This window comes from Heterodontus francisci, chromosome 7 (genome assembly GCF_036365525.1).
Source record: "Heterodontus francisci isolate sHetFra1 chromosome 7, sHetFra1.hap1, whole genome shotgun sequence".
NCBI classification, from domain to species: domain Eukaryota; kingdom Metazoa; phylum Chordata; class Chondrichthyes; order Heterodontiformes; family Heterodontidae; genus Heterodontus; species Heterodontus francisci.
The window spans coordinates 63,629,396-63,640,997 of record NC_090377.1 but is presented as its reverse complement, the minus strand read 5'-3'; positions in this window follow the sequence as shown (position 1 = coordinate 63,640,997).

The window sequence follows — 11,602 nt, the reverse complement described above, 5'->3', positions numbered from 1 at the left end:
GCCCATCCCCGGCTTTCCAGCTGATGGACGGGGCCACTGCCTCCACATAAATTTCTGGCCATTGAGAGAGAGGCCTGCTCTGAAGCAGTTATATTACCAGCTACTGAGGAGACTTTCAAAATGACATGGAAATGTCTTTTAACACACTTGGCTCAGTTTGATTCAGACAATTGTGTTTCATTCGAACTATTTGGAAATTATTTGCAATAGTCTTCTCAAATGGAATGTTCTAGGACCCTTTTTACTCAGGAAAGGAGACCAACAAAGGATATTGCTTATCTGCATTCTTTCTTGTCTTGGTGACTGAGAAACAGACCATGATGGTTAAAGTGACCAGTGAAATTTATTTAATGATCAAAGGCAAAAGTAGTGCTGGATATTTGGTTATAGTTGTACAATAATGGCATTGTTACTTGATTTGAGAGTTGATAAATTAATCAGGAAATTGAGCTATAGAATTAACTGGGAACATCAAAATACTTATCCTTAAATAATATAAGGGTTGCACCAGGCATACTACCACTGATACAAAAGCAAAATACTGCAGATGCTGGAAATCAGAAATAAAAATAGAAAGTGCTGGAAATATTCAGCAGGTCTGGCAGCATCTGCGGAGAGAAAAGCAGAGTTAATGTTTCGAGTCGGATATGACTTCCTCAGAATCAAAGGAAGGTAGAAATGTGATGGATTTTCTGCCATCAAAAGGGGGGAGGGAGAAGAAGAACAAAAACGAAGGTCTATGATAGGGTAGAGGGCAGGAGAGATGAAATGACAAAGATGTCATGGACCAAAAGACAAAGGGAGTGGTAATAGTTGTAGAAAAAGACAAAGCATTTGTCAGAGACAGTGTTAATGGCAGAATAATGAACAGCTGTCTGAAAGCAAAAGCATGAAAAACAAGTTTAAGACCAGCACATGGTAAAAAAAACATTCAAAATGGGGGTCATGCTCTGAAATTGTGAACTCACTGTTGAGTCCAGAAGGCTGTAAAGTGCCTAATCGGAAGTTGAAGTGCTGTTCCTCGAGCTTGCGTTGAGCTTCATTGGAACACTGCAGCAGGCGGAAGACAGAAATGTGTGCATGAGAGCAAGGTGGTGGATTAAAATTGAAAGCAACCAGACGTTCGGGGCCTTGTTTATGGACTGAGTGAAGTTGTTCCACAAAACAGTCACCCAGTCTGTGTTTGGTCTCCCCAATATACAGGAGACCACATTGTGAGCAGTGAACATAATATACTCAATTTAAAGAAGTACAAGTTGTCATGAGATTCTTTGTGTTATCTTAAGCAACACAATGAGCTACATGGATTCCAGTTCGTTGAAGATCTCTAGAGGGTTTATTAACAGCTAAACTAGTATATACAATACAGAGCAAACTATATACAGAACCTTTGTTCAGAGTGTTACAGTCCAAAGTGTACATGGCTTCTAGACACATGACCATATCCTGGTACTTAGCTCATTAGCATACTGAGTTCTTAAACTCTTAAAGCGATCATACAACATCCCCTTTCTTTCCAAAGGTCAAATAAAAACACATAAAATTGGATAATATCAAAATTAGTTATACAGGGAGAGTAATTATAAAATTTACAAGTATGAAGGTCGGAATTGTGAAATTTACAAGTGCAAAAGCTTAAGAGTCCATATATTGTTTCCGGGTTTGAAAACTCTTCCAGATCTTGTTATGGTATAATCTTCTGGGGATGTGGATTTCACCTTTGGCTGTTTTTGGCTTGCATACGTGTTGTCAATGTGTTGTTTGTTGTCCTGTTGTACTGTCACACCCTCATCATTAGAGTGTGCGCTTTCGAGTCCACTGTGCAGAATTGAAGTGTTGCACACTTCTTTTTGGTTCCTCCTCAACACTGCTCCATTAGGTGTTGTAACCTCGTAAGACCTAGACTCACTGCATACTTTGGTTACTTCTGTGGGTAGCCATGTCCTCATTGTGGGGTGTATAACCCTGACCTGTTGTCTTACGTGTAGCTGAGGTAGTTCCACCCCTGCATGTCAGTCATGCACCATCTTCATTCTCCCTTGTTTTTTGAGCAGTGTCTCCTGCATCTCAGAGAATTTGGACAGATAATGGCTTGGCAGAATCGTTCTCACTTGCCAAACATGAGCTCTGCTGGTGACAGTAAGCCCATATCCTTAGGTGTAACTATGACGTGTAATATGGCAACACCAAAATCTTGTTTTGTTGTCCTACACTTCAGGATAAGTGATTTAACTGTGCCAACCATTTGCTCGGCAAGACTGTTAGGTCTAGGGTAGTGTGGTGAGGACGTCACATGGTTTACGCCCCATTTGGCACACATACGCCTGACAGGTCTGCCCATATACTGTGGCCCATTGTCCGAAATAATTTCTTCAGGTGCACCAAACAGGCTGAATATGGCACTCAGTGTGTCTGCGACAACCGCGCTTGAAGTGTCTTTTACTTGTTTGACAATTGGAAACTTGGAAAACTATTCGGTGACTAAGATAAAGTCATCTCCATTCATGGTAAATAGATCAATGGCAATTTTGGACCAAGGACCTGATGGAATCTCGTGAGGGTATAGAGATTCTTTACGCTGGTGTGGCTGGTGGCTCTGGCATGCCTTGCACATCCTCACTAACTTTCCGATGTCACCATCGATCCCTGGCCAATAAACAGTGTTTTGTGCCAGTTGTCTCATTCGCTCCATGCCCATATGGCCTTGATGAAGTTGTGATAAGATGTCCTGTCGGAGATCTTTGGCCACAATCACTTGTTTTCCCTTGAAACTAACGCCTCTCGAGATACTGAGTTCATCTCTATAAGGCCAAAAGCATCTGAGGGTTTCTGGCACCTCTTTTATCATATCAGGCCAACCTTCTATGATGACTCTCCACTGTGCCTTTGATTGTGGTTCATTGGCTGTTTCTGATTGCAGTTGGTCACATTTGTGCTGACCAAAATGCAGTAATTCAATTTTGAGCACATCTTCCCCCCCAATGTCCATGCTGTTGTTACGACCAGGTGAGAAAGGGGTCTAGGGATTCCCTCTCAGCCTTCACCTGGTCTTACTGAAACAGGGTTTAATTGTAACACACCGTGTTTTTAGCTCCCCTTTGGTGAATCCTTGTTCACTGCTTTCCAATTATAAGGCATAGAAACCAGCCAAACAGGTTTTCTTAGGTTTAAAGAATAAAGGTTGAACTTTATGAAACTTAAACTCTAATTTGGTTCACGCCTACGGATACAGGACATGCCCATGCAAGCATGCATATGCGATACACACATGCAGATAGAGACAGAAAACGACAGAAGAAATAAAGTGGAAAAGTTTGAGGCAGTATCTGAAGATGGTTTTGGTTACTTTGCTTTGAGCTCGTTGTAGAGCCCTTGATTGTAGGTAGGTCTTGCTTTTCATTGGGGCCAGTATTCTTCTTAAACCTTGTTCGATGTCGGAGACTTTTCTCTCTTGAGGTTCTCGTGTCTTCAGTGGGTCCAGAGGCTTGTGAGAAAGAGATGGGAGCAGACAAGAGAGGTCTTCTCAGTCCAGGAGCAAACAATCTCCCTCCGTTCAAACTGTCTGTATAATTCAAAAAACTCCCAAGTTGGCCAGCAGGTTAGTCACGGTGTAACCACTTCTGTATTTGTGAATTCTCTTGTCCTAGCAGACCCTGGAATGTCTCCTCTTACACACAATACCTGGTGATCAAAGTCCATTTTAGGATAAGTGGATAAGGAAAGTAACCTCTCTTGTCCCTATTGGTATGCAAATGTACTCCAGCCAAGTGTCTGGCAGCCCTTGTAACAGGCCTTCTCTTCTTCCCAGCAACAATTTGAAATTTAATGTCCGTATGGCAAAATTAATATGCCTCATTCTTGATAGGTGGGGGTCTAGCATGATACTGTCTACTTGCAGATCCAGTGGAACTTCTTCATCATTGTTTGGGTTTGGCAATCTGCTCAGCATATTCAAGGTGACCATTTTGGTACCCAGATTGTAGCAGATGTTGAAGTCGTACCCCTGTACTTTCATAAAATGTTGCTGTAGTTGAGGTGATACGCTTGTCAATGGTTTGAGTCAGATCATCTCCAGTGGTTTGTGGTCAGTTTTGCTTGGTGAACTGCTTACTGAACAGGTAGGTGTGGAACCTTGTGATCCCAAACACCAGGGCAAGTATTTCACACTCTATGTTTGAGTAATTGGATTGTGCTGAGGATAAATGTTTGGATCCTAATGCAACTGGTTTGCCATCCTGCAGGATGCACACTCCTCGCACTTTCTGCGAGGCATCATCTTCCAGGATAGTCTTCTTTCTTGGATCATAGTACTGCAGGGTACAGGTTTCTGCTGACAATGCTTGTTTGAGGTGCTCAAACATATACTGATGGTCCTCCTGCCATGCATATGGGATGTCTTTCTTTAAGGGCTCTTTCAGTGATGATGCTTTGTCAGAAAAATTTGGAATGTATGGTGCTAAGAAGTTGAAAAATCCAAGGCATCTCTGTAGATCTTCTTTGTCTTATGGTGTAGGCATACGCCTTACACCTTCAACTTTGCCTGGGTCAGGACGGATTCCGCAACCTGAATAGATGGAGCCAAAATAATTGATCTGACTTACATTCATCTGGCACTTCTTGCTGTTAAAATGGAGCCCTTCGCATGAGTTACTGCCATCAATGAGTGAAGATTTCGATCATGCTCTTCTTTGGTTTTTCCCATTACTGCAATATCATCTGCAATGCCAGGCATGTTTTCTATAATTCTGTCCATATGCTGTTGAAACAGATCTTGTCTGGCAGATAAGCCAAAGGTAGTCTCTGGAAGCAATATCTTACAAATAGTGTTCTGAAGGTGGTGACTTCCTGAGATTCCTTAGCCAGTTGTACCGACCAATATTCATCTTTAGCATCCAACTTGGAGAAGAATTTGGCTCCTTGGGATTGAACTTGGGACTTAATTCCGCTAGTGTTGGAATCTTGTGGGGGCATCTCTTTCGGGAGAGATTTAGATGCCTCGGATCTAGGCATACTCTGATTGCTCCATCCTTCATTAATACGCTCGTAATTGAGCTGCATCAGTCTGCGTGATAATGCACATGACAGATGATGCCATTGTGTTCCATGTCATCCAACTTGTGATTAAGCTTTTCTTCTATGTGCACGCTATACTTTCTGGGAAGGTCAATTGACGGAATTGCATCCTCTCTGAAGTGCAGTACGGCATCGCCTTTGAAATCTCCTGTGGCATTGAACCTGTCCGGGTACGTTTGTTCTAAGTCCTGGACTGACTCAATGTGGGTACCCTTGGTATCTTCAGCTGTAATGGATACCTTGGTGATCTCGTGGATAGTCACAATGTTGAGGTCCTTACACGCTGGTAGTCCTGCCACTGCTGGTCCACTTGTAGCTACCAGGTAAAATATTTGTGGCTTTCATGCCGAATTGACATAGCTGCATTGCATTGTTAGTGTGCAAGGGATGGGTGACCCGCTGTAACTTTGCAGTTCTCGGTTGTATCATTAATTTCCAACAACTCTGGTACATAACCTTCAGGATTCAGACCGGTAGGATATTTGCTCTAGCTCCCATGTCAATCTTAGTCCTGAGTGTGTGCTTGCCAACTTTCCTTGGGCACATGATATTAATAGTAGCAAAAACTTCCAGTTGTTTGACTTCATCAACACAATGTGTCAGCTTCACAATGTGAAATGCCTGCTTGTCTTCTAGCTGAGAATCGCTCCACCCTGAGTCTTGTCTCAGGTCTATTTCGCTGTGGACTTCATGTATCAGCTTGCATTTACGCAGGTCTCTGGTGCTCTCCTTGCTGCTGTTGTCATGTTGCTGCGCCTGTCTTTTGTTTGTTTGTATCCTATTGTGACTTCTGGCTGCGTCTTTGGAACCAGATTTCCTGCATAGGCGGGCCCAGTGTTCTTTTACACCGTACACCTTGCATAGATCTTGAAATGCAAGACTACCTCGTGATGAGTGGGACAAACCACACTTACCACACAGCTTACTTACTTTTTGTGACCTGGTTATTGTGCCGATATTGTCGGCTGCAGTTAGTGCTGCAGGTGCTGTTGTCCAGCTACAATAGCTTTGTATTTCCTGCCATCTTCCAGCAGCACATCAATGCTGTGATCTTTCTTTTTCCCAATAGGTCCTTTTGAAATTCTTCAACAGGTGTTGAGACAATCACCAGCTCCGACAGCTCAGTTTCTGAAAAATCACATTTGTTGCCCTTACTACAGCATCTACTGATGAATTGCTGTACTCCTGTGGCTGTTGCCTGTAGGATGTCAATTCCAGGTGATAAATTCTAAAATTCACTCTTAACCTAAGCTGATCTTCCAGCACTTTCCATATCTTTGTGGGATCGTTCTGGTCCTCTTCACATAAGCCAGAGGTATAGATTCTCTATAACCCCTCATTTCCAACTGCTATCAGTATGTTCACAGCCTGCTTCTCTGGTTCTCCAACCACTTGGTCTATGAAGCATAACTGCATTCTTTGTTTAAAAAGTTTGAACTCAGATAGGATATCAATGGCTTTCCAGTACATTCTGGGAAATTTGACATACATCCTTACACTGTTCTTTTGCTTTCTGCTCAATATTTAACTTTGTTCAGACCTGTGTGTATCTTCAGCACTGTATTTATTATGACTTTTCTATTTGCGGCTTGTTCTATTAACTCTGTGCTGTTCCCCCTTTAAGAAATTATTTTTTTTAGGCTAGCTTGATTTAATGGTGTGGTACAGGTGCTTGACTGTTTATTTCTCTTTCAGTACTTTGCTGAAATGTTTACACAGCTGCTTATTGGAATTCACAGAGCTGTTCAATAGTTTTGGTTGTGCCTTTTTTGCAAGAGTTTATTTACCTTGTGCATGCTTGACTGGTTTAATGTTTTTTTTTTCTCTCTCTCAGCTTTGGCTGCGTTAATGGAGACTCTGCTGTGTTCGGGGTTTCTGGCATTTTTTTTCCACTTCACTATCGGACTCTGCTTCGTTTTTAGTTTGCACGCTTTTCAGGGTTTTCCACTTTTTCTCTTGTTCACATGGAGCCTTGAGAAAGTGATTTTTAAAAACTCTTCGAAGGCTTTTTGTACTGGGATTTCTCAATTATCAGTACAATTACAATGCTTTTCAGCAAGGCTTCCATTCAATGGAGCCTTTCTCAATCTTCTAAGGTTTCTTGCACTCTGTTCAGGTACTTGTTTTAAAGTTTCTTCACTTGTTGCTTCAAATTTTCTCTTCTCTTTTCTGTATTGTCTTAAACTTTGTTTGTTGTTTTACCCATGGTCTTCAAGCTTATATCTTGTCTTTTCACCACCGCTGGGCACCATATCATGAGATTCCTTGTGTTATCTTAAGCAGCACATTGAGGTACATGGATTCCAGTTCCTTGAAGATCTCTGAAGGGATTATAAACTGCTGAACTAATATATACAATACAGAGAAAAGTACATACAGAACCTTTATCCAGAATGTTACAGTGCAGACTGCACATGGCTTCTAGTCACATGACTACATCCTGGTACTTAGATGATTAGCATACTCAGTTCTTCAAGGGACATCACTCTTAAAACAATCATACAGCACAAGTAAATCATGACCCCAAGCTCCTGGTTGCTGGCCATTTCAACACCCGCCACCTGCTCTCATGCTCACATCTCTGTCGTGGGATTGCTGCAGTGTTCCAGCGAACATCAACGCAAGCTCAAGGAACAGTATCTCATTTACCGATTAGGCATGCTACAGCCTGCCGAACTGAACATTGAATTCAATAATTTCAGAGCCTGACGGCACCCCCCCACACTTTTTATGTTTAGTTATTCTTTCTTTTCTTCCTTTTAATTTGGCTATTTTAATTTAGGTCTTTTTTATTTGGTTATTTTATTTTAGGTTTTTTAGTGTGTTTAGTTTTTTTTTTAGAGATACAGCACTGAAACAGGCCCTTCGGCCCACCAAGTCTGTGCCGACCATCAACCACCCATTTATACTAATCCTACACTAATCCCATATTCCTACCACATCCCCACCTGTCCCTATATTCCCCTACCACCTACCTATACTAGGGACAATTTATAATGGCCAATTTACCTATCAACCTGCAAGTCTTTGGTGGTGGGAGGAAACCGGAGTACCTGGCGAAAACCCACGCAGACACAGGGAGAACTTGCAAACTCCACACAGGCAGTACCCAGAATTGAACCCGGGTCTCTGGAGCTGTGAGGCTGCGGTGCTAACCACTGCGCCACTGTGCCGCCCATATTTCTACTGTGCCTACCCACTGTTTCTGTTTTTTTTTAAATTAATGCTTGTGCTTGGAGTGCTTTGTGTTTTACAGTCTATTCACACCCTCTCTGTACTAACGCTTTGTCTTTCAGCACACCATTAACATATCGTTTGCCTTTGCTCCGTGACCTTCTGGTCTGTTATTCTCTGTGACCTTAGAACATAGAACATAGAACATAGAACATACAGCACAGAACAGGCCCTTCGGCCCACAATGTTGTGCCGATCCTTTGTCCTCTGTCAAGGACAATTTAATCTATACCCCATCATTCTCCTTTATCCATATACCTATCCAAAAGCCTTTTGAAAGTCCCTAAAGTTTCTGACTCAACAACTTCCCCGGGCAAGGCATTCCATGCCTCGACCACTCTCTGGGTAAAGAACCTTCCCCTGACATCCCCCTTATATCTCCCACCCTTCACCTTAAATTTATGACCCCTTGTAACGCTTTGCTCCACCCGGGGAAAAAGTTTCTGACTGTCTACCCTATCTATTCCCCTGATCATCTTATAAACCTCTATCATGTCACCCCTCATCCTTCTCCTTTCTAATGAGAAGAGGCCTAGAATGTTCAGCCTTTCCTCGTAAGACTTATTCTCCATTCCAGGCAACATCCTGGTAAATCTCCTCTGCACCCTCTCCAAGGCTTCCACATCCTTCCTAAAATGAGGCGACCAGAACTGCACACAGTACTCCAAATGAGGCCTTACCAAGGTCCTGTACAGCTGCATCATCACCTCACGGCTCTTAAATTCAATCCCTCTGCTAATGAACGCTAACACCCCATATGCCTTCTTCACAGCCCTATCCACTTGAGTTGCAACTTTCAATGATCTATGCACATAGACCCCAAGGTCTCTCTGCTCCTCCACATGCCCAAGAACCCTACCGTTAACCCAGTATTTTGCATTCATGTTTGTCCTTCCAAAATGGACGACCTCACACTTTTCAGGGTTAAACTCCATCTGCCACTTTTCAGCCCAGCACTGCAACCTATCCAAGTCCCTTTGCAGACGACAATAGCCCTCCTCGGTATCCACAACTCCACCAACCTTTGTATCATCTGCAAATTTACTGACCCACCCTTCGACTTCCTCATCCAAGTCGTTAATAAAAATCACAAACAGGAGAGGACCCAGAACTGATCCCTGCGGCACGCCACTGGTAACTGGGCTCCAGGCTGAGTATTTACCATCTAAGACCACTCTCTGCCTTCTATCAGTTAGCCAATTCTTAATCCAACTGGCCACATTCCCCACTATCCCATGCCTCCTGACTTTCTCCATAAGTCTACCATGGGGGACCTTATCAAATGCCTTACTAAAATCCATGTACACCACATCCACTGGTTTACCCTCATCCACTTGCTTGGTCACCTGCTCAAAGAATTCAATCAGGCTTGTGAGGCAAGACCTACCCCTCACAAAACCGTGCTGACTGTCCCGAATCAAGCAGTGTCTTTCCAGATGCTCAGAAATCCTATCCCTCAGCACCTTTTCCATCAACTTGCCTACCACCGAAGTAAGACTAACCTTGTCCTATCAACACCTTTTCTTTTGTTATCTCTTGCCCCACCCCCCACTTTACTTGCTTAAAATCTTTTACATTTCTAATATTTGTCAGCTCTGAAGAAGGGTCACTGACCTGAAACGTTAACTCTGCTTCTCTCTCCACAGATGCTGCCAGACCTGCTGAGTATTTCCAGCATTTCTTGTTTTTATAACAAGTAAATCACTGTTTTACCTGGAAGGAGTGTTTGTTGCCCTGGATAGTGAGGAGAGAGTAGGTAAAAGGGCAGGTGTTACACCTCCTGTGATTGCATGGGAAGGTGCCGGGGGAAGGGGATGAGGTGTTGAAGATGATGGAGGAGTGGACCAGGTGTTGCAGAGGGACTGGTCCCTCCGGAATGCTGACGGGGAGGGGAAGATGTATTTGGTGGTGCCATCATGCTGGAGGTGGTGGAAATAGTGGAGGATGATCCTTTAGATGTGGAGGCTGGTGGTGTGGAATGTGAGGACAAAGGCAACCCTGTCGTGGTTCTGGAAGGGAGGGCAAGGGGTGGGGTGAGGGCAGAAGTGTGGGAAATGTGTTGGACATGGTCAAGAGCCCTGTCAACCATTGTAGGGGTGGGGGCTGGGTGGGAATCCTTGGTTGAGGTAAAAGGAAGACATTGTACAACAATGTTGTGGAAAGTTGCATCATCAGAGCAGATGCATTGGAGACGGAGAAACTGGTAGCATGGAATGGAGTCCGTACAGATGGCAGGGTGTGAGCAAGTGTAATTGAGGTAGCTGTGGGAGTGTGCATCAGACCAACATAAAAAGCATTTCATTACATGGTGGCAGCTGTGGTGAGAAGACAGAATCCAAGATTGAAGACCATGGGAAAACAGCTATAAAAACTACCTCCAGCTAAAAGGGAGAAAGTTAAAAGAAACATTGGCCCAAACAGTGTAAAAAAAAAACTCACCTCCAGCTGTAGAAGACAGAGCGCTGAATGACAGGCTGCAAATCAATCACTGCGATCGGTGAGTCAGTGTGCCATCGATACAAGATCCCCAGTGAAATAAAAAGCTTTGAGGTGCTTACAATGTTTAATTTCTTTAAAGGCTCAGGAAAAGGAACAAAACAGAGAAAACTCAATCCCTAACTCAGGCTAATTGATTGTTTTCAAAAGCTCCACCATGCTGATCAGGTTGGCACCATTACAGGAGGCATCTGACAGCAAAAAGTGTGGGAATCCTCCATTCAGGCAGCTCACAGCTAGAGCTATAAAAAGAAATCATTAAATCACTCGAACACTGAAGAGCTTTCACTCAGTCAGCCCCAGTTTTTAAAAAACTTGTAAAACCAGTCAAGTGTGAAGAATTACCTCTTTAACAGCTGTATAAACAACCCCTAGTAAAAAAACAGCACTTGCAATGCCTATTGCACAACTGTATAAACAAACAGACCAGAGTGATGGAAGCTAGATTAACAGACAAGCTGCTCCTGTCAATCAAACCAGCCAGACTAAAGAAGAGAATGTGTTTTAAAGGGAAAGCAGTACAGAGTCACAGAACCAGGTATTAAAGCAAGTTTAAAAGCAAAAGAACAACAGGATCATGGATATCAATTTTCCTTGCATGAACTGGAAAGCTTGGACATCCTATCCGAGTTCGAGTTCAAACTGTTCCAATAAAGAATACAGTTATGCTTTACAGTCCAAGTAATTGTAGAACCAAAAAAAGGCTGTAAAAATAATGATAGTGATTGGAAATGAGGTATGAAAACAGGATCAATACCACAGGCTTGTCTGAAGAGGACCAGAAAGATCCTGCAAAGAT